This window comes from Schistocerca cancellata, chromosome 8, assembly GCF_023864275.1.
Source record: "Schistocerca cancellata isolate TAMUIC-IGC-003103 chromosome 8, iqSchCanc2.1, whole genome shotgun sequence".
NCBI classification, from domain to species: domain Eukaryota; kingdom Metazoa; phylum Arthropoda; class Insecta; order Orthoptera; family Acrididae; genus Schistocerca; species Schistocerca cancellata.
This window is the reverse complement of record NC_064633.1, coordinates 576397713-576420314: the sequence shown is the minus strand read 5'-3', so window position 1 is coordinate 576420314 and position 22602 is coordinate 576397713.

Here is a 22602-nt window from a genome sequence, read left to right as displayed (position 1 = left end):
TACAATTAGCCCGAACGCGAACCTCATGCGCCGCCGCCTGCAGACGGCATGTGACGCTCTAGGCTTCACGAGGAAAAAGATCCCCATCGAGCTAGAGCCGGTGCGGATCACGGGAGGCCCCATCCCATGGGCCCGCACTGCGAAGTACCTCGGGGTGACCCTCGACAGGCGCCTCACGTGGGGGCGGGCGGGTAAAGCGTATCGAAGACTGAGAACACTTTACCCAATCTCGAACCCGAAGACAACCCTATCCACACGCTGCGGTATTACACTGTTTCTCGCCCTTACAAGGCGGGTAATGAAGTATGCTGCAGTCGTGTGGGGCAATGCGGCAGATTGCCACATCCGAAGACTGCAGGGCCTCCAGGGTAGAGTCCTTAGGATGATCATGAAACTCCCGCGTGACTTCCCAGCTAGGGAGCTACATAGTATCGCAGGAGTACAGACAATTAAGGATAGAATTAGACAGACGGCTCGACTTTTCTACGAAAAGACTCAGCAGTCCGAAAATAAGCTTGTCTCGAATCTCGGGAACAAACCACACAGAAGGGGTACAACGAGATGGCCCGACCTGCTAAGGCAGTGAACCTCCATAACTAGCCGTTGGAATCAAGCAATCAGGATTGTAGCCTTCTTTTCGCGTTCTCCAGACGTAAACCCGGCCCAGTTTTGGAAATAACGAAAACGTTGAACCATATAACGTGTTTCCACTGATTAGCCGTCCAGGGTTTATGCTCCTGACACCATGTTTTAAGCTTCTCTGCGTTGGTTGTCGTCACTAATGGTTTCGGTATATCAGCTCGTCCATGAATATTCACTTTATGGAGTTCTCAGCGGACAGTGTCGATAGATACAGGGTCTCAAGATGGATATTGAGCTCTGCAGTCACTTAAGCCGCCGTAGTTGTGTGTTATTTTGACACATTTCGTGCTAGCGTACGACAATCTGTGTCATTTAGTTTTGACTTGCGCCCACTATTACGATCATGTCTTCCATGTTTTGTGTAGGCTGTCATGACTCTTCAAACAATTGCTCTTGAAACGTTCAGTAAGTAGAGTATCTTGCTTACTGATTCTTCAGCTAACAGGGCCTCCACAATCTGCCCTCTTTGGAGCACTGTTAGGTCTTTCGTAGCACGTCGACCTCGGCCTCAGACTGTAAATACTCGTAAACAACCTGCACTGATACCTAGTACGTACTCAACATGCACAGTCCAGCGCGACATGTGCCTTATCTGCGTTGTCTGACCGTCAAACATAACCATCCCACTGTTTACATTATTCTGCCTATCCCCTGTACCTGCAGACGTGGCTGTTATCCAATTCTGATAGATTGTTAAGGATGAAGGGGAGGGATGTTGGAATTTCTTTGTTGGTGTTATTGTTATTTCTTTTCATTGGTGGAAACCCAACGTTTTGATTGGTGTTTGCATTACTGCTGCTGACTGGCGGAAATCGGCGAATGGAAAACCAGGCAGCAGTTGTGTCGTGGCGTTCTCTTCCTGCTATCTAGCGCCGGCTGAGGCTCGCCAGTACTCTTGCGCTACTGGCCATTAAAATTGCTACACCACGAAGATGACGTGCTACAGACGCGAAATTTAACCGACAGGAAGAAGATGCTGTGATATGCAAAAGATTAACTTTTCAGAGCATTCACACAAGGTTGGCGCCGGTGGCGACACCTACAAAGTGCTGACACGAGGAAAGTTTACAACCGATTTGTCAGACACAAACAGCAGTTGACCGGCGTTGCCTGGTAAAACGTTGTTGTGAGGCCTCGTGTAAGGAGGAGAAATGCGTACCATCACGTTTCCGACTTTGATAAAGGTCGGATTGTAGCCTATTGCGGTTTATTGTATCGCGACATTGCTGCTCGCGTTGGTCGAGATAAAATGACTGTTAGCATAATATGGAATCAGTGGGTTCAGGGGGGTACCACGGAACGCCGTGCTGGATCCCTAGCAGTCGAGATGACAGGCATCTTATCTGCAATGCTGTAACGGATCGTGCAGCCACGTCTCGATCCCTGAGTCAACAGATGGGGACGTTTGCAAGACAACAACCGTCTGCACGAACAGTTCGACGACGTTTGCAGCAGCATGACTATCAGCTCGGAGACCGTGGCTGCGGTTACCCTTGCCGCTGCATCACAGACAGGAGCGCCTGCGATGGTGTACTCAACGACGAACCTGGGTGCACGAATGGCAAATCGTCATTTTTTCGGATGAATCCAGGTTCTGTTTACAGCATCATGATGGTCGCATCCGTGTTTGGCGACATCGCGGTGAACGCACATTGGAAGCGTGTATTCGTCATCGCCATACTGGCACATCACCCGGTGTGATAGTATGGCGTGCCATTGGTTACACGTCTCTGTCACCTCTTGTTGGCATCGATGGCACTTTGAACAGTGGACGTTGCATTTCAGATGTGTTACGACCCGTGGCTGTACCCTTCATCGAATCCCTGCGAAACCCTACGTTTCAGCAGGATAATGCACGACCGCATGTTGCAGTTCCTGTATGGGCCTTTCTGGATACATAAAATGTTCGACTGCTGCCCTGGCCAGCACATTCTCCAGATCTCTCACCAATTGAGTACGTCTGGTCAATGGTGGCCGAGCAACTGGCTCGTCACAATACACCAGTCACTACTGTTGATGAACTGTGGTATCGTGTTGAAGCTGCATGGGTAGCTGTACCTGTACACGCCATCCAAGCTCTGTTTGACTCAATGCCGAGGCGTATCAAGGCCGTTATTATGGCCAGAGGTGGTTGTTCTGTGTACTGATTTCTCAGGATATATGCACCCAAATTGCATGAAAATGCAATCACATGTCAGTTCTAGTATAATATACTTGTCCAATGAATACCCGTTTATCATCTGCATTTCTTCTTGGTATAGCAATTTTAATGGCCAGCAGTGTATGTACCTGCGGCCGCTGCGGTCTCCCGCGCTCCTGTGTGTATTGCTTCACGTGAGCTGTCAGCCCTTTATTCAAATGGTTCAAATGGCTCTGAGCACTATGGAACTTAACATCTGAGGTCATCAGTCCCCTAGATTTAGAACTACTTAAACCAAACTAACCTAAGAACAACACACACATCCATGCCCGAGGCAGGATTCGAACCTGCGACCGCAGCAGCAGCGCGGTTCCAGACTGAAGGGCCTAGAACCGCTCGGCCACAACGGCCAGCTCTTTTTCTTGCAAATTTTGCACCTTCCTCTTGTGTTATTCCACTGAGGAAAGTAGTCAATTTCGTCTTTTTGGCATTCTAGCTCTGGAGTTACTGTAGTAGCAGGTTTCTTGAAATTTCACTGTCCAGCAGATATGAATGCAATTGCAAGATTAGCTTCAAATTGTCCGAGACAAACATGTTTTTCAGACAGGGCCTTGCAGTCTTCTCTACATTTCAGCTATTGTTATTGTGTGGCAGAAAATATACAAATATCATCTTCTGGATCTTATGGGACATTTATATAGCGTTGTCAGCAAATCATTATGGTCTATTCCTCCCATATTACAATTGTACATTTGGTCGTGGGACAAGAATATGTTCTTTCATAGTCCTATCCCATCTTTTTGCCATATCCTTTGGCAGCTGCTCCAGCTCAGCTAGGATAATGTCAGTAGTTGTACCCAGTTTCTGAATGCTATAAATATTGGTTTGTTGAACACAGAGTTCCAACATTTCACTTGTCACAAGAGATCTGAAGTTCTTCAAAGAGGTGAGAACTTCTTCAGGTTCGTCTTCTGGAAGCTGCACAAATGGATGAATTTCTGGAGTAAAGTCACCATCGATCCACGACAACTCTATATCTTATGGAACATCCTCACGATTTACTGAAAAACAGCCGACTGTTGCTGCACCTCTGAAGTAGAAGTTTCTCTGCCGTCATGATATGTACTACCATTAGTCTAAATTTCTTCATCATTCTCATCATCAAGTTCAGAAAAATAACTTTCATCAGGATTATTTAGAACCTCAAGAATGTCATCAATTGTTAGGTGGAAGTGAAATAAAATGCCTGAACGTCACAATACGAACATTCATAAACATAACCCTAAATGCCCACTGTTACACAGATGTAACATGAGTTCATTTCAGCCGGCCGCGGTGGTCTAGCGGTTCTGGCGCTGCAGTCCGGAACCGCGGGACTGCTACGGTCGCAGGTTCGAATCCTGCCTCGGGCATGGGTGTGTGTGATGTCCTTAGGTTAGTTAGGTTTACGTAGTTCTAAGTTCTAGGGGACTTATGACCTAAGATGTTGAGTCCCATAGTGCTCAGAGCCATTTGAACCATTTTGAGTTCATTTCAACATTCCTGGGGTATTCAGTACGCAGAAACAAAATAATACAAATCATTGGTCCACTAGTACTTATTTAAATAGAAATATTTAATCTATACTGATTAAAAACATATTATCCACACAAACAGTGGATCTCACATACCTTGCGGGACATGATGGTGACCAACTTCTGCCCTGGAGCACCTAAAAAGTTACAAACACGGTCAAAGATAATATTTCTACGGTAGTTCCAATTATTCCCCACAGGATGCGCTGCAAGTCTTGTACAAATGTGTAACGGTGGACATTGGAAAATTAGCATTGACTAAAGACCACCAAAATACATATAAAACTTAGGTTACACACATGTATCGGGGGGTACTAGAGGGTTAATCCCAATCCCTGAAGATCGTCTGTGACTGAAACCGATCGATATTTAGGTTACAGATAAAAAAGCAGCTGATTGTCAATACACGTTAAAGTGCTTCACCTCCTTAATGTTTTCACTGCCATTTGGACTGTTGCGGGGCGTCAACGGTCGAACCCGGGACTCCAGAAGACCGAGCTGAAGCCGGGACCCACCGCACCGCTTTTGGTCAGGAGGCCGAGCAAGTTCAGTAGTGTCAAGCGGCAGTGCAGAGTGATACAGCGGTATTCGGAAGCGTTTCTTTATTCAGCTAGTTTACAGAAGCGCAATGTCGGCGTGCCGCTCGCGCGCTGTTCCGCAAGTCCAGCCGGCTCGGCAGCTCCTGGTACGCCGACACCGCTGCCGCCGTCTGCAAGGCCACGCAGCTGGAACTCGGCCGCAATCGCCCGGTCTCCGCTCGCCGAGGCGTCGCGCCTTGCGTCGCGCAGCCGCCCGCGAATCCGGAGACTACATCTACATCTACATCTACATCCATACTCCGCAAGCCACCTGACGGTGTGTGGCGGAGGGTACCTTCAGTACCTCTATCGGTTCTCCCTTCTATTCCAGTCTCGTATTGTTCGTGGAAAGAAGGATTGTCGGTATGCCTCTGTGTGGGCTCTAATCTCTCTGATTTTATCCTCATGGTCTCTTCGCCAGATATACGTAGGAGGGAGCAATATACTGCTTGACTCTTCGGTGAAGGTATGTTCTCGAAACTTTGACAACAGCCCGTACCGAGCTACTGAGCGTCTCTCCTGCAGAGTCTCCCACTGGAGTTTATCTATCATCTCCGTAACGCTTTCGCGGTTACTAAATGATCCTGTAACGAAGCGCGCTGCTCTCCGTTGGATCTTCTCTATGTCTTGTATCAACCCTATCTGGTACGGATCCCACACTGCTGAGCAGTATTCAAGCAGTGGGCGAACAAGCGTACTGTAACATACTTCCTTTGTTTTCGGATTGCATTTCCCTAGGATTCTTCCAATGAATCTCAGTCTGGCATCTGCTTTACCGACAATCAACTTTATATGATCATTCCATTTTAAATCACTCCTAATGCGTACTCCCAGATAATTTATGGTATTAACTGCTTCCAGTTGCTGACCTGCTATTTTGTAGCTAAATGATAAAGGATCTATCTTTCTGTGTATTCGCAGCACATTACACTTGTCTACATTGAGATTCAATTGCCATTCCCTGCACCATGCGTCAATTCACTGCAGATCCTCCTGCATTTCAGTACAATTTTCCATTGTTACAACCTCTCGATACACCACAGCATCATCTGCAAAAAGCCTCAGTGAACTTCCGAGTCATCCACCAGGTCATTTATGTATATTGTTAATAGCAACGGTCCTATGACACTCCCCTGCGGCACACCTGAAATCACTCTTACTTCGGAAGACTTCTCTCCATTGAGAATAACATGCTGCGTCCTGTTATCTAGGAACTCTTCAATCCAATCACACAGTCCCTGGCCCCCTCCGCCCCGTTTGGCCTGCTCTGCCTGACTATGGGACGAAGGTGGCTGTGCTGGTCACCACTACTCCCAGGACAGGACCGGAGTCGAACCCGCGTCCTCCTGGACGCTGTGCCCAAGTACGCCAGGTGGGAAGCGAACGTGGGCCGTCCTGGACCCGCTGCAGATTGCTGTCACTGCCCTCCTTCACGCAGACCGTGCAGTCTCCAAGTACCCGGCTGCCGTTCCATCCCGCCCCGGTGTTGTGTCCCCGGAGGCGGAATACAGCCCGAACAAGTACACAGAAATAAAGAACAGGTTACACAGGATATTTACAACATCGCTGCCAGACTGGCCAGCACAGGTCCGACCCGACTCTCGACTGACCGGGCACACACTTGTTTCTAGCTAAAATTGCCTGTCTATTTATACTTCTTTACTCTTCACTTCCGACGTAGTGTCAGAGAGAGACAGAAACTATGGCAGGTTCAAATGACTGAGCATTATGGGACTTAACTTCTGTGGCGTGCGTACTGTAAGACCTTCGGTACGCACACCATCAGATTATTTGACTTGTCGCTCTAACGAAGTAGGCGAGTGTCAGCAATATGTCTCGGGGTCTTATCGTGGCGTGTTATCTTCTGCCGTTACGTCAAACGATAGAAATGCCACTTGCACGCTTAGAGTAGCAGGTTGACGGTGACCAACTTTAAACAGAACTCGATTAATTTTCACACACATTTATTAAAATAATAACAAGTATAAACCTTACGTAACTTGATTCTGAATGCTATTTACAATTGACAATCTGAAGTTCCTTTGGTCTTGGTACGTTAATCTTATTCTCACATATCTCTGATACTTGACAAAGTGTCTATACATTTCTCTTTATGGCTATGTACAGGAATATGACATTCTTATTAGGCGCAGACTGAAACTTGACTATAGACTGGTACAGACAAAAGCAGACTGGTACAGACTAATGCAGACTGACTAATCGGAGGTCTGTACACTCGTTATAATACCTCGTGCGTTCATGTATCACTGCGCGAGTGTGACCCGCGATGAGAAAAGGTTCTACGTTAGCAGCGATCTCATTGGCTGCGTTACATGTTAATACGCGGATCGGCGGAAGCAGAATTTGGTCCGTCTCTAAAGCAGGGCCATCTCGTAGTGCGGAGACGGACGAGCGCTGCGCCTGCGCCGTTGTGCTTAGCGGGGCGCGCTCTAGTGGGAAAGTTGTGTATGCGCTGACTATGCGGAACTATGTACACAACAACTTCTGAGGTCATCAGTCCCCTGGAACTTACAAGGGAACCTGCCCATCGCACCCCCCTCAGATTTAGTTTTAATTTGGCACAGTGGATAGGCCTTGAAAAACTGAACACCGATCAATCGAGAAAACAGGAAGAAGTTGTGTGGAACTATGAAAAAATAAGCAAAATATACAAACTGAGTAGTCCATGCGCATGATAGGTAACATCAATGACAGTACACGCTGAAGAGCGCCGTGGTCCAGTGGTTTAGCCGGCACGGTAGCTCAGCGTGTTCGGTCAGAGAGCCGGTTGGCCTCTGTAATAAAAAACTGAGTGGAAGGATCAACCACCGAACTTGAACAGGATGTCCTGCGACGTCTGCAACGACCAAACAACGATCAATAATGAACAATAAGAAAAAAAAAAGTGGTTAGCGTAAGCAAGTGCGGAGCGAGAGGTCCTTGGTTCAAATTTTCCTTCGAGTGAAAAATTAATTGTCTTTATTTTCGCAAAGTTATGATCTGTCCGTTCGTTCATTGACGTCTCTGTTCACTGTAATAAGTTTAGTGTCTGTGTTTTGCAATCGCACCACAAAACCGTGCGATTAGTAGACGAAAGGACGTGCCTCTCCAATGGGAACCGAAAACGTTTGGTCGCATGGTCGTAGGTCAACCGATTCGTCCACAGGAAAACACGTCTGATATATTCTATACGACACTAGTGACGGCATGTGCGTCACATGACAGGATATGTTATCGACCCACCTATCTTGTAAACTTGGCGAATGGGTAAAAAGATTCTTCTACCTTGCACGATTTCGGTTTTCTTGTGGATGTGATAATCACTCCCAAAAAAGTGATGAAAACATAAGAGTTTGTCACATGAACTGCAACAAATGAATGCAACAGTTTCACAGTCGCACAGTTTTCCCTGTGCTCTGTCAAAACATATGTTTTTAACGTTTTCAAATTTTTCGTGTGTAGACCGTCAAATCCTGCATATGTCCAAGCAAATCTGAGCATTTCCTGGAATTTTGGAGAGCGAAGTTGATTATGTGTGAGTGCCTGAACTTTGATAATTGTCTGAAAATAAAAAATTAAACTTATCGCTCGAGAAAAGACTTGAACCAAGGACCTCTCGTTCCGCAGCTGCTCACGCTAACCACGGGACCACGGCACTGCTGTGCTCAAGCGGTCCTAGATGTTGCGTATCTTCCACATGGAATACTCAGTTTGTATATTTTGCTTTTTTTTTTCATAGTTCCACACAACTTCTTCCTGTTTTCTCGATTGATCTGTGTTCAGCTTTTCAAGGCCTATCCACTGTGCCAACTTATAACTAAATCTGAGGGGGGGGGGGCTGAGGGGGTGGGATGGGGAGGTTCCCTTGTTAGAACTACTTAAACCTAACTAAACTAAGAACACCACACACACTCATGCCCGAGGCAGGACTCGAACCTGGACCGCAGTGGTCGCGCGGTTCCTGACTGTAGCGCCCAGAACCGCTCTGCCACCACGGCCGGCAAACTATCGCAGGGGTAAATTCCTGTACGTCAGCCATTTACACATGGCCCTCCTGGCTCTGGCCTGCTGCCTCGCCTCATACATCGCAATAACTTGAAGCAACGCTGCGGTTTCCTGCCTTGTTGTTGCACCACTCAAAACACATCGTGCGTGCAATAACGCCATCGCAACTCCGTGCGATGTTTACCCTGTGTGGCCTACTGGCTGCCGACTATTACTACACACTGCCAGCGGACCCGACTTCATCGCCCAACCGTGCCTATACTGAATTTTAACAAAATTCCCCCTTTCTACGACTAAGACTAACACTAGCGCAGCAGGACGTACAGTGGTTCAATAAATATATAGAATCACCGAGAAATGCATGTTTCAGTGTAGTTGCTGAGCCTGCAGGCGGCGCTGTCGTATTTGATCACAAACGGCACCTCTGCTATAGGGATGAGCCGGTATTCGGTCATAACTGGCTTTTTACGTCTCCTGTATAACCTGAGTATTAAAACCGTTCACAATAATCGGTTTCTGACATAATAGACTTCAGGTTTTTTATTGTTTTTTATTGCTTTTATTTCCAGTAAGAAATCTTCTAACAAAGATCGAAATATTCCAATGAAGGTGAAAGGTGAAAGAGTAGGAGGGAGGGGAGGGTGGGGGGGGGGGGGGAGAGGGAGAGCACGCATAGCAAACACATGTCACTCCTCAGCGCCAGTCTTCCGTCGGCATAAGAGTGGCTCATTGGTTCACCTGCGCAATGTTTTTACTGCCATTTGGAAGTACAGGGAGTGCCCAAAAATATGGCAACACGGCGAGAAATGCATGCTTGAACATACCTGCAAATGCTAGCCAACACTACAAGTTGCGCTGTCGTATGTGACCACGATCGGCAGTAGGGATGGCGGTTATCCCTGAATGAACCGGGTTTCGGCTATCCCTGTGTCTTACGTCTCTATATTAACCTCATTGTTAAAACCGCTCAAAACAACTCGTTTCTGTAATAACAGGTTATCGGATCTTTATCGCTGTTATTTCCAGTAAGAAACATACACTTTGAACAAAGACTGAAATATTCCAATGAAGGTGAAGCAGCAGGATATCTCGATCGAAATGGGGATGAGGGTGTGGTAGAACTCGGTCTTACTGTCTCCAACAAAGATGGCGAAGGCAACAATGAAAGGTAACAACTTGCTGACCTTCCCGTAACGTCATCTTTGAAAGGTATTAGTTTTTCGCCCCGAAACAACCACAAAATTAAATATCACTTAGTATCTCAGGTTAATACCAAATCAATAAAATTATAGGTATGTCAACCAAATTTACCTTGTTTTTCCAGAAACAATGTGCAAAAATGGTTCAAATGGCTCTGAGCACTATGGGACTTAACTGCTGAGGTCATCAGTCCCCAAGAACTTAGAACTACTTAAACCTAACTAACGTAAGGACATCACACACATCCATGCCCGAGGCAGGATTCGAACCTGCGATCGTAGCGGTCGCGCGGTTCCAGACTGAAGCGCCTAGAACCACTCGGCCATTGCGGCCGGCCAAGTTTATTGTTCCTCCTCCAGCTTTTAATCTTTAAAAGCAAATGCAGCATTTTACTTCACGGCTACCACACTTGGTAAAATACTTCCAGACTAAGGATGGTGCCATTCTGCAATACAACCGATGTCTGAGGAGAACAGCAAGAAACTAACATATAGACCAGATGGTGGGGTCTTGCACGCTGCACGTACTCACGTTCCATCTAATAGGCCATGCCACAAGGCAACAGATATACACTGAAGCGCAAAAGAATCCGGTATATGCATGCGTATTCAAATACAGACATGTAAAGTGACAGAATACGGCGTTGCGGTTAGCAACGCCTATATAAGACAAGTGTCTGGCGCTGTTGTTAGATCGGTTACTGCTGCAACAATGGCAGGTTAACAAGATTTAAGGGACTTTGAACGTGGTGTTATAGTCGGCGCACAAGCGATGGGACACACCATCTCCGAGGCAGCGATGAAGTGGGGATTTTCCCGTACGATTATTTCACGAGTGTACCGTGAATATCAGGAATCTGGTAAAACATCAAATTTCCGGCATCGGTGCGGCCGGAAAAAGATGCTGCAAGAAAGGGACCAACGACGACTGAAGAGAATCATTCAACGTGACAGAAGTGCAACCCTTCCGCTTTTGCTGCAGATTTCAATGGCGCGCCATCAACAAGTGTCAGCGTGCGAAAAATTCAACGAAACATCATCGATACGGGCTTCCGGAGCCGAAGGCCCACTCGTGTACCTTTGATGACTGCCTCGCCTGCGCCCGTCAACACGGGCACATGTTGCCTGGCCGAACGAGTCTCGTTTAAAAAAAATGGTTCAAATGGCTCTGAGCACTATGGGACTTAACATCTATGGTCATCAGTCCCCTAGAACTTAGAACTACTTAAACCTAACTAACCTAAGGACAGCACACAACACCCAGCCATCACGAGGCAGAGAAAATCCCTGACCCCGCCGGGAATCGAACCCGGGAACCCGGGCGTGGGAAGCGAGAGCGCTACCGCACGACCACGAGATGCGGGCGAGTCTCGTTTCAAATTTTATGTAGCGGGTGGACGTGTATGCGTATGAGACAACCTCATGAATCCATTGATCCTGCCTGTCACCAGGGGACTGTTCAAGCTGGTGCAGGCTACGTAATGGTGTGGGGCGTGTGCAGTTGGAGTGATATGGGACCCGTAATACGACTAGAAACGACTCTGACAGATGACACGTACATAAGCATCCTGTCTGATCACCTGCATCCATTCATGCCCATTGTGCAGTCTCACGGACTAGGACAATTCGAGCAGGACAATGCGGCACCCCACAAAGTCCAGAATTGCTACAGAGTGGTTCCAGGAACACTCTTCGGAGTTTAAACACTTCCGCTGGCCACCAGACTCCCCAGAGATGAACTGAGAGTATGAATTGAGCATATCTTGGATGCCTTGCAACGTGCTGTTCAGAAGAGATCTCCACACCCCCTTTGCAGACAGCCCTGCAGGATTCATGGTGTCAGTTCCCTCCAGCACTACTTCAGACATTAGTCGAGTGGATACCACGCCATGTTGCAGCACTTCTGCGTGCTCGCGGGGGCCCTACATGATAGGAGGCAGGTGTACCAGTTTCTTTGGCTCTTCAGAGTATTATTGTCTGAGCAGTACTGTACCTATTCTTAAATCATGCCTTTTGTGCTAGTTTCTAACAGTAACTGTCGTTTTTAAAACGTCGCTATATGGTTTTCCGATTTTCTGTAGTGATGCACTATTTCAAAGTAATTGAATTTTTATGGAAAAACATTAATCTTTTTTTTTTAGTTTTATTTAAAAACCATGGTGTGGGTTCCTGTAGTCATGTCCTAGTTCATGAACCACGGGCAACGTAATGAGTGGGCCAAGTAAGTGGTCCCTACAGTCGGGATACCGGTTACTTCGGAATAAGGCTGGGCATCTCGGACATATTCTGAATCGTGGTCACCTTTGTGCTCATACGGCAAAGACTACCAAATCCACCGGTTAGTCCCTCAGCCGTTAGGGGTAAAACCCAATGGGACTCGGGGCAAGTAAGGCTAGCAACCTGCTTCCCTGGTACTTTAAATATGATGCTGGCAACAATCAGAGCAAAATGCCTCGGACCTTTGGAGGTGACGGAGTCCCACCTCCAACTGACAAACCAGGGACTCCTAAGATACGACTTGGCAAACAAATGGTAATGAGATGGGGAGCTATTAATATCAATGGGGGCTACTCTGGGAAGAAGGTAGAGCTGGCAGAGGCTGCAAGTAAGATGGGGCTGGACGTTTTAGCTGTTAGTGACATTCGGGTAAGGGGTGAGAAAGAAGAGGAAGTGGGAGAATACAAGGTCTACCTGTCAGGAGTCAAAGCAGGAATAGCACAATGGGGTGTAGGGCTTTACATCAGGAAAGAAATGGAACCCAGCGTAGTTGCAATAAGGTATGTAAACGAACGACTGATGTGGATAGATTTGACAGTGTCTAGCAAGAAAATTAGAATTGTGTCAGTATATTTGCATTGTGAAGGGACAGATCAAGATAAGATGGATAGTTTTTATGAGGCACTCAGTGATGTAGTTGTTAGAGTAAAGGACAAGGACAGTGTTCTGCTCATGGGTGATTTTAACGCCAGGATTGGAAATCGAACAGAAGGGTATGAAAAGGTTACGGGTAAATTTGGAGAGGATATGGAGGCCAACAGGAACGGGAAACAACTCTTGGATTTCTGTGCCAGTATGGGCTTAGTAATCACAAACTCATGTTTTTAAACATAAGAACATTCACCGGTATACTTGGGAAGGCAGGGGAACCAGATCTGTCATTGACTATATAATAACAGATCAGGAATTCAGGAAGGCTGTGAGGGGGACACGTGTATTCAGGGGATTCTTTGATGACACTGATCATTATTTAATCTGCAGTGAAATTGGGATTGTGAGGCCGAAAGTGCAGGAGGTCAGGTCCATATGTAGGAGGATAAGAGTGGAGAAACTTCAGGATAAGGAAATCAGGCACAAGTACATAACAGCGATCTCAGAAAGGTACCAGTTAGTTGAATGTAGTCAATTACAGTCATTGGAAAAGGAATGGACAAGGTACAGGGACACAGTACTAGAAGTGGCTAAAGAATGTCTTGGAACAGTAGTGTGTAAAAGTAGGATGAAGCAAACAGCTTGGTGGAATGATACAGTCAAGGCAGCCTGTAAAAGGAAAAAGGTGTATCAAAAATGGCTACATACCAGAACCCAGGTAGACAGAGAAAGTTATGTTGAAGAAAGAAACAAAGCCAAACAGATAATTGCAGCATCCAAGAAGAAATCGTGGGAAGACTTTGGAAACAGGTTGGAGACTATGGGTCAAGCTGCTGGAAAACCATTCTGGAGTGTAATTAGCAGTCTTCAAAAGGGAGGTAAGAAGGAAATGACAAGTATTTTGGACAGGTCAGGAAAACTGCTGGTGAATCCTGTGGATGCCTTGGGCAGATGGAGGGAATATTTTGAAGAGTTGCTCATTGTAGGTGACAATGCGAACAGTAATGTTTCAGATTTCGAGGTACAATGGGATAGGAATGATGATGGAAATGGGATCACATTTGAGGAATTGGAAAAAATGGTCAATAGATTGCAGTGCAATAAAGCGGCTGGGGTGGATGAAATTAAGTCGGAACTCATCAAATACAGTGGAATGTCAGGTCTTAAATGGCTACACAGGATAATTGAAATGGCCTGGGAGTCGGGACAGGTTGCATCAGACTGGACAAAAGCAGTAATCACACCAATCTTTAAACATGGAAACAGAAAAGATTGTAACAACTACAGAGGTATCTCTTTAATCAGCGTTGTGGGTAAAATCTTCTCAGGTATTGTTGAAAGGAAAGTGCGAGTATTAGTTGAGGACCAATTGGATGAAAATCAGTGTGGGTTTATGCCTCTTAGAGGTTGTCAGGACCAGATCTTTAGCTTACTGCAAATAATGGATAAGTGTTATGAGTGGAACAGGGAATTGTACCTATGCTTTATAGATCTAGAAAAGGCATATGACCGGGTTCCTAGGAGGAAGTTATTGTCTGTTCTACAAGATTATGGAATAGGAGGCAAACTTTTGCAAGCAATTAAAGGTCTTTACATGGATAGTCAGGCAGCAGTTAGAGTTGACGGTAAACTGAGTTCATTGTTCAGAGTAGTTTCAGGGGTAAGACAAGGCTGCAACCTGTCTCCACTGTTGTTCATATTATTTATGGATCATATGTTGAAAACAATAGACTGGCGGGGTGAGATTAAGATATGTGAACACAAAATAAGCAGTCTTGCATATGCGGATGACTTAGTTGTGATGGCAGATTCGATTGAAAGCTTGCAAAGTAATATTTCAGAGCTAGATCAGAAATGTAAAGACTATGGTATGAAGATTAGCATCTCCAAAACGAAAGTAATGTCAGTGGGAAAGAAATATAAACGGATGGAGTGCCAAATTGGAGGAACAAAGTTAGAACAGGTGGACGGTTTCAAGTACTTAGGATGCATATTCTCACAGGATGGCAACATAGTGAAAGAACTGGAAGCAAGGTGTAGCAAAGCTAATGCAGTGAGCGCTCAGCTACGATCTACTCTCTTCTGCAAGAAGGAAGTCAGTACCAAGACAAAGTTATCTGTGCACCGTTCAATCTTTCGACCAACTTTGTTGTATGGGAGCGAAAGCTGGGTGGATTCAGGCTACCTTATCAACAAGGTTGAGGTTACGGATATGAAAGTAGCTAGGATGATTGCAGGTACTAGTAGATGGGAACAGTGGCAGGAGGGTGTCCACAATGAGGAAATCAAAGAAAAACTGGGAATGAACTCTATAGATGTACCAGTCAGGGCGAACAGGCTTAGATGGTGGAGTCATGTTACACGCATGGGAGAAGCAAGGTTACCCAAGAGACTCATGGATTCAGCAGTAGAGGGTAGGAGGAGTCGGGGCAGACCGAGGAGAAGGTACCTGGATTCGGTTAAGAATGATTTTGAAGTAATAGGTATAACATCAGAAGAGGCACCAATGTTAGCACTGAATAGGGGATCATGGAGGAACTGTATAAGGGGGGCTATGCTCCAGACTGAACGCTGAAAGGAATAATGAGTCTTAAATTATGATGATGATTATGATGATTTAAAAACCAAAATATTTAACACTGATGCTATGGCAAATTCTAAAAAATAAAAAAACAATTTTGAACAGAGGTGCAATAAATACCAAAAAATGCCGGTTATTCAGAACTAAAATGCCAGTATCGGTTTTAACCGACCGGTTTTTTCCAGTTCCTTCTGTACTGTGTTCAGTGCGTTGCAGGTGTCAGTCGAGCTCAGAACAGTCTTCTATGTAGGTGTGAGTGCATCGTCTCGGAGCTAAGCGAACTCGAACGTGGAAATATTGTTGGTGCTAGTATGGTGGGAGGTTCCTTATGGAGGATTTATACTCCATACGGGGAAAATGAAAAACAACAGCCGCTACGTCACAACGCGGATAAAGTGTCTGTCTGTTGAGTGATCGTGACGGATAGTCATTGCAAAATATTGTGGCGAAAACTGAGAGTTCGACAGCTGCAAAACTCACTGTAGAACTGAATGTCGAACTCGCGAACTCTGTCGGCATCAAAATAACGAAGGGGACTCCAGAAGCAGACTGTCGCAGGGCAAGCTGTAATTCTAGAACCCAACACCAGTGACGAAAATCGTAACTGGAAAATGTCGTGGCCATAAATCCTGGACTATAGAGTAATAAAAGAAAGTCATTTGGACACTGTTTCCATCTTCAGCCGGCCGGAGTGGCCGAGCGGTTCTAGGCGCTACAGTCCGGAACGGCGCGACCGCTACGGTCGCAGGTTCGAACCCTGCCTCGGGCATGGATGTGTGTGATGTCCTTAGGTTAGTTAGGTTTAAGTAGTTCTAAGTTCTAGGGGACTGATGACCTCAGAAGTTACGTCCCGTAGTGCTCAGAGCCATTTGAACCATTTTTTCCAACTTCAGGCCGCGTTTACACCACAATAGTGAAACAAATTTGTCCTCTAGCCATTCCCTCTTAGCCATTTCGCACTTCCTGTCGATCCCATTTTTGAGATGTTTGTATTCTTTTCCGCCTGCTTCATTTACTGCATTTTTATACTTTCTCCTTTCATCAATTAAATTCAATATTTCTTGTGTTACCCAGGGATTTCTACTAGCCCTAATCTTTTTACCTTCCTGATCCTCTGCTGCCTTCACTATTTTGTCTTTCAACGCTACCCACTCTTCTACTGTATTCCTTTCCCCTCTTATTGTCAATCGTTCTATAATCTTCCCTCTGAAACTCTCTACAACCTCTGTTTCTTTCAATTTATCCCGGTCCCATCTCCTTCAATTCCTACCTTTTTGCATTTTCTTCAGTTTTAATCCACAGTTCATAAACAATAAATTGTTGTCAGAGTCCACATCTCCCACCTGGAAATGTCTTGCAATTTACTGGTTCCTAAATCTCTGTCTTACCATTATATAATCACTCTGAAGCCTTTCGATGTCTCCATGTCTCTTCCACATATACATCCTTCTTTCATGATTGTTAAACCAAGTGTAAGGATGATTAAGTTCTGCCCTGTACAAAATTCCACCAGGCGGCTTCCTCTTCCATCCCTTACCCATAGTCCATATACACCTGCTACTTTTCCTTCTCTTTCTTTTCCTACTAACGAATCTCAGCCCCCCCCCCCCTAGTTGACATTATAAAATTGGACTACTGTGGTAGGCATGGGCTTCGTATCTACCTCGGCAACGTTAATGCGTTCACTACCCCCCCTCCCCCCCATGAACCATGGACCTTGTCGTTGGTGGGGAAGCTTGCGTGCCTCAGCGATAAAGAAGATAGCCGTACCGTATGTGCAACCACAACGGAGGGGTATCTGTTAAGAGGCCAGACGAACGTGTGTTTCCTGAAGAGGGGCAGCAACCTTTTCAGTAGTTGCATGGACAACAGTCTGGATGATTGACTGATCTTGACAGATCTGGCCTTCTACCACTAACCAAAACGGCCTTGCTCTGATGGTACTGCGAACGGCTGAAAGCAAGGGGAAACTACAGCCGTAATTTTTCCCGAGGGCATGCAACTTTTCTGTATGGTTACACGATGATGGCGTCCTCTTCGCTAAAATATTACGGAAGTAAAATAGTCCCCCATTCGGATCTCCGGGCGGGGACTACCCAGGAGGACGTTGTTATCAGGAGAAAGAAAACTGGCAGGTAGGTTAGAAAATTTAAAAAGGGAAATGGATAGGTTAAAGTTAAATATAGTGGGAATTAGTGAAGTTCGGTGGCAGGAGGAACAAGAGTTCTGGTCAGGTGACTACAGGGTAATAAACACAAAATCTAATAGAGGTAATGCAGGAGTAGGTTCAAAAATGAATTTTAAAAAAGTGCGGGTAAGCTACTACAAACAGCATAGTATATGCATTATTGTGGCCAAGACAGATACGAAGCCCACACCTACTACAGTAGTACAAGTTTATATGCCAACTAGCTCTGCAGATGACGAAGAAATTGAAGAAATGTATGATGAAATAAAAGAAATTATTCAGATAGTGAAGGGAGACGAAAATTTAATAGTCATGGGTGACTGGAATTCGAGTGTAGGAAAAGGGAGAGAAGGAAACGTAGTAGGTGAATATGGATTGGGGGTAAGAAATGAAAGAGAAAGCCGCCTGGCAGAATTTTGCACAGGGCATAACTTAATCATAGTTAACACTTGTTTCAAGAATCATGAAAGAAGGTTGTATACACGAAAGAGGCCTGGAGATACTAGAAGGTTTGAGATAGATTAAGTAACGGTAAGAAAGAGATTTTGAACCATGTTTTAAATTGTAAGATATTTCCAGGGGCAGACGTGGACTCTGACCACAATCTATTGGTTATGAACTGTAGATTAAAACTGAAGAAACTGCAAAAAGGTGGGAATTTGAGGAGATGGGAACTGGATAAACTGAAAGAACCAGAGGTTCTAGAGAGCTTCAGGTAATGATTGACAAGAATGGGGCAAAGAAATACTGTAGATGAAGAATGGGTAGCTTTGAGGGATGAAGTAGTAGAGGCAGCAGAGGATCAAGTAGGTAAAAAGACGAGGGCTAGTAGAAATCCTTGGGTAAATGAAGAAATATTGAATTTAATTGATGAAATGAGAAAATATGAAAATGCAGTAAATGAAGCAGACAAAAAGGAATACAAACGTCTCGAAAATTAGATCGACAGGAAGTGCAAGATGGCTAGAGGACAAATGTAAGAAACAAGGCCCCGGGAGTAGACAACATACAATTAGAACTACTGACGGCCTTGGGAGAGCCAGCCATGACAATACTCTACCATCTGGTGAGCAAGATATATGAGACAGGCGAAATACCCTCAGACTTCAAGAAGAATATAATAACTCCAATCCCAAAGAAAGCAGGTGTTGACAGATGTGAAAATTACCGAACTATCAGTTTAAAAGTCACGTCTGCAAAATACTAACACGAATTCTTTTCAGACGAATGGAAAAACTTGTAGAAGCCGACCTCGGGGAAGATCAGTTTGGATTCTGTAGAAACGTTGAAACACGTGAGGCATTACTGACCCTTCGACTTATCTTAGAAGAAAGATTAACGTAAGGTAAACCTACGTTTCTAGCATTTGTAGACTTAGAGAAAGTTTTTGACAATGATATCTGGAATACTCTCTTTCAAATTCTGAAGGTGGCAGGGGTAAAATACAGGGAGCGAAAGGCTATTTACAATGTGTACAGAAACCAGATGGCAATTATAATAGTCGAGAGGCATGAAAGGGAAGCATTGGTTGGGAAGGGAGTGAGACAGGGTCGTAGCCTTTCCCGATTTTATTCAATCTGTATATTGAGCAAGCAGTAAAGGAAACAAAAGAAAAATTCATAGTAGGAATTAAAATCCATGAAGAAGAAATAAAAGCTTTGAGGTTCGCCGATGACATTGTAATTCTGTCAGAGACCGCAAAGGTCCTGGAAGAGTAGTTGAACGGAATGGATGGTGTCTTGAAGGGTGTATATAAGATGAACATCAACAAAAGGAAAACTAGAGTAATGGAATGGAGTCGGATTAAAGCAGGTGATGCTGAGGGAATTAGATTAGGAAATGAGACACAAAGTAGTAGGTGAGTTCTGTTTGGGAAGCAAAATAACTGATGATGGTGGAAGCAGAAATGATACTTTGGTGTCCTTCGGTCGGGAGGAAAGAAAAGTTTTAACACACTTTACTATAACTGTAACGCTTTGTTGGAGAGCACTAAATTCCAAACGCAAGAACAACAAGAAGCACAACAATCCTTGTGGTGGCAAAAGCCAGATAAGAGTTCAACACATCGAAAAGAAAATAATATCCAAAATACTACTCTACACAATTATAAAGATACAACTTTCTACAGAAAGCTACGGCGGGTGTTTTCCTAGGCTGGAGTCGGCGTAGGTATTGCCCGAAACTGTCCTGGCTATGGGTACACACTGCCGGTCTGACTCTGCTGGCGTGCTTATAACGCCGATTCGGCGGAGTGCTACACGTAGTCACATTAGTTCCAATTGGTGGATCTCTGTCACATGGCTTTTCACGAAGTAGTGCCATGTTTATGGTGGGAAGTATGTTGTTGTTTACATCCAATGGCGATGTTGTGATATGAGCTCTTGAAGGGAGATCGACAGCCCACCTTGCTTGTCTGTTGTGCTGGCCCTCTAACTGTTAAGGGGCCATTACGACAGATATAAAATGTAGAATGGCGATGGCAAGGAAAGCGTTTCTGAAGATGAGAAATTTGTTAATATCGAGTACTGATTTATGTGCCAGGAAGTGTTTTCTGAAAGTATTTGTATGGAGTGTAGCCACGTATGGAAGTGAAACACGGATGATAAACAGTTTAGACAAGAAGCGAATAGAATCTTTCGAAATGTGGTGCTACAGAAGAATGCTGAAGATTAGATGGGTAGATCACGTAACTAGTGAGGAGGTACTGAATAGAATTGGGCAGAAGAGGAATTTGTGGCACAACTTGACTAGAAGAAGGGATCGGTTGGTAGGACATGTTCTGAGGCATCAAAGGATCACCACTTTAGTATTGGTGGGAAGCGTAGACGGTAAAAATTGTAGAGGGAGCCCAAGAGATGAATACACTAAGCAGATTCAGAAGGATGTAGGTCGCAGTAGTTACTCGGTAATGAAGAGGCTTGCACAGGATAGAGTGGCATGGAGGGCTGAATCAAATTTTTCGAATGAAGACCACTACAACAACATGGTGTTATTCCATGGGCTCCATGGTTAGTCTGTAACGTCGCATTACTGCCAAGGAAAATGTGACAACTTTGACTCATCAGTTCTACCTCATGGTATAATGGCTCAAATGGCTCTGAGCACTATGGGACTCAACTGCTGAGGTCATTAGTCCCCTAGAACTTAGAACTAGTTAAACCTAACTAACCTAAGGACATCACAAACATCCATGCCCGAGGCAGGATTTTTCACAATTACAGTAACAAAGATATAAAATGCACACACTTATTAATACAATGTTGGTCAAATGCTAAAATTTTCTCACAGTCCATAAAGACAGTCCAGATTGTTCATCGCAGTAAAATTTCATTGTATAAATAAGTGTGTGCATTTGATATCTTGGTTATTGTAATGATAAAAAAATTTTTCAAATCATTATTGGCCACTGCCCAAAACAATTTGTAAAATTTTTTGTGGGGAACATGGGGGCTATGTAAGTAGGCTGTTTATGTTTTCTTTATGTAAGTAGGCTGTTTATGTTTTCTTATTGGCAACGTTACGTAGCGCTCTATATGAAAATCACTGGCTGTGCTGTGTGCAGTCTGTGGCTAGTTTGCATTGTTGTCTGGCATTGAAGTGTTGGGCAGCTGGATGTGAACAGCGCGTAGCGTTGCGCAGTTGGAGGTGAGCCGCCAGCAGTGGTGGATGTGGGAAATGAGATGGCGGGTTTTTGAGTACAGAATGGATATTATGAACTGCTATGTATATTATGCTTTTTCAACACTATTAAGGTAAATACATTGTTTGTTCTCTATTAAAATCTTTCATTTGCTAACTATCCCTATCAGTAGTTAGTGCCTTCCGTAGTTTGAATCTTTTATTTAGCTGGCAGTAGTGGCGCTCGCTGTATTGCAGTAGTTCGAGTAACGGAGATTTTTGGTGAGGTAAGTGATTTGTGAAAGGTATAGATTAATGTTAGTCAGGGCCATTCTTTTGCAGGGATTTTTGAAAGTCAGATTGCGTTGCGCTAAAAATATTGTGTGTCAGTTTAAGCACAGTCTTGTATAAATTTTTCTAAGAGGACGTTTCATCTTCGAGGACTTTACTTTGATAGTGATGAAGCGTTGCAAGCAGAGGTGAGGTTGTGCCTCCGCCAACAAATTCAGGCTCTCTACATACAGTATCTGTGTCAACAAAATGGTCTCTCGTTGGCAGAAATGTGTTCGTCGCCATGGTGATTATTTGAGAAATATGTATGTAAACATAAAGAAAAAGGTGCAGAATGTTAATAACCTAAGCTTTATTTAAAAAGAGTTAACACCACAGAAAAATTCGGAGGCGTTACTTTTCAGCTCGCCCTAGTGTTATGCTCGATGCTGAGATGCAATTATGAATATTTTTTTAGGTCAGACTTGACGCTCTCCTACAGTCCCACAGTGCCACTGGGTCAGTACAGAAATAGGGATATTGCAGTTCTTTCCCGGGACTGAAGGCGTTCTTGCTGAACCTGCTTCAGCTGGTGGGGGAGCAGGCGTTTCATTTATCCAGCCACTGCAGCGGAGGCTAGGCAAGCACCAGGAACGAAGAGAGGGGACAAACTTGCTGGTGAAGGGAGGTTAGGGGGCGCCGCTTATACTTTTGTGGGTTTCACGGCAGACCGAAACAAGCGCAAGTTTTGCGTGTGACGCTGCCCCGCCCGAGAACAAGAGTTCCTCTTAAGGAGGGAACTTTGTCGGATATATGGAAAGTTCTCTGCTCCCGCCCAGCCGCCCTGCTAGCAACTTTAGCTACAGCGGCATAAGTATTAATTCTGCAAGGAAAATTCCCCTGAAGATTTGCAACAGACTTAAATACGGGTCCCTCTTG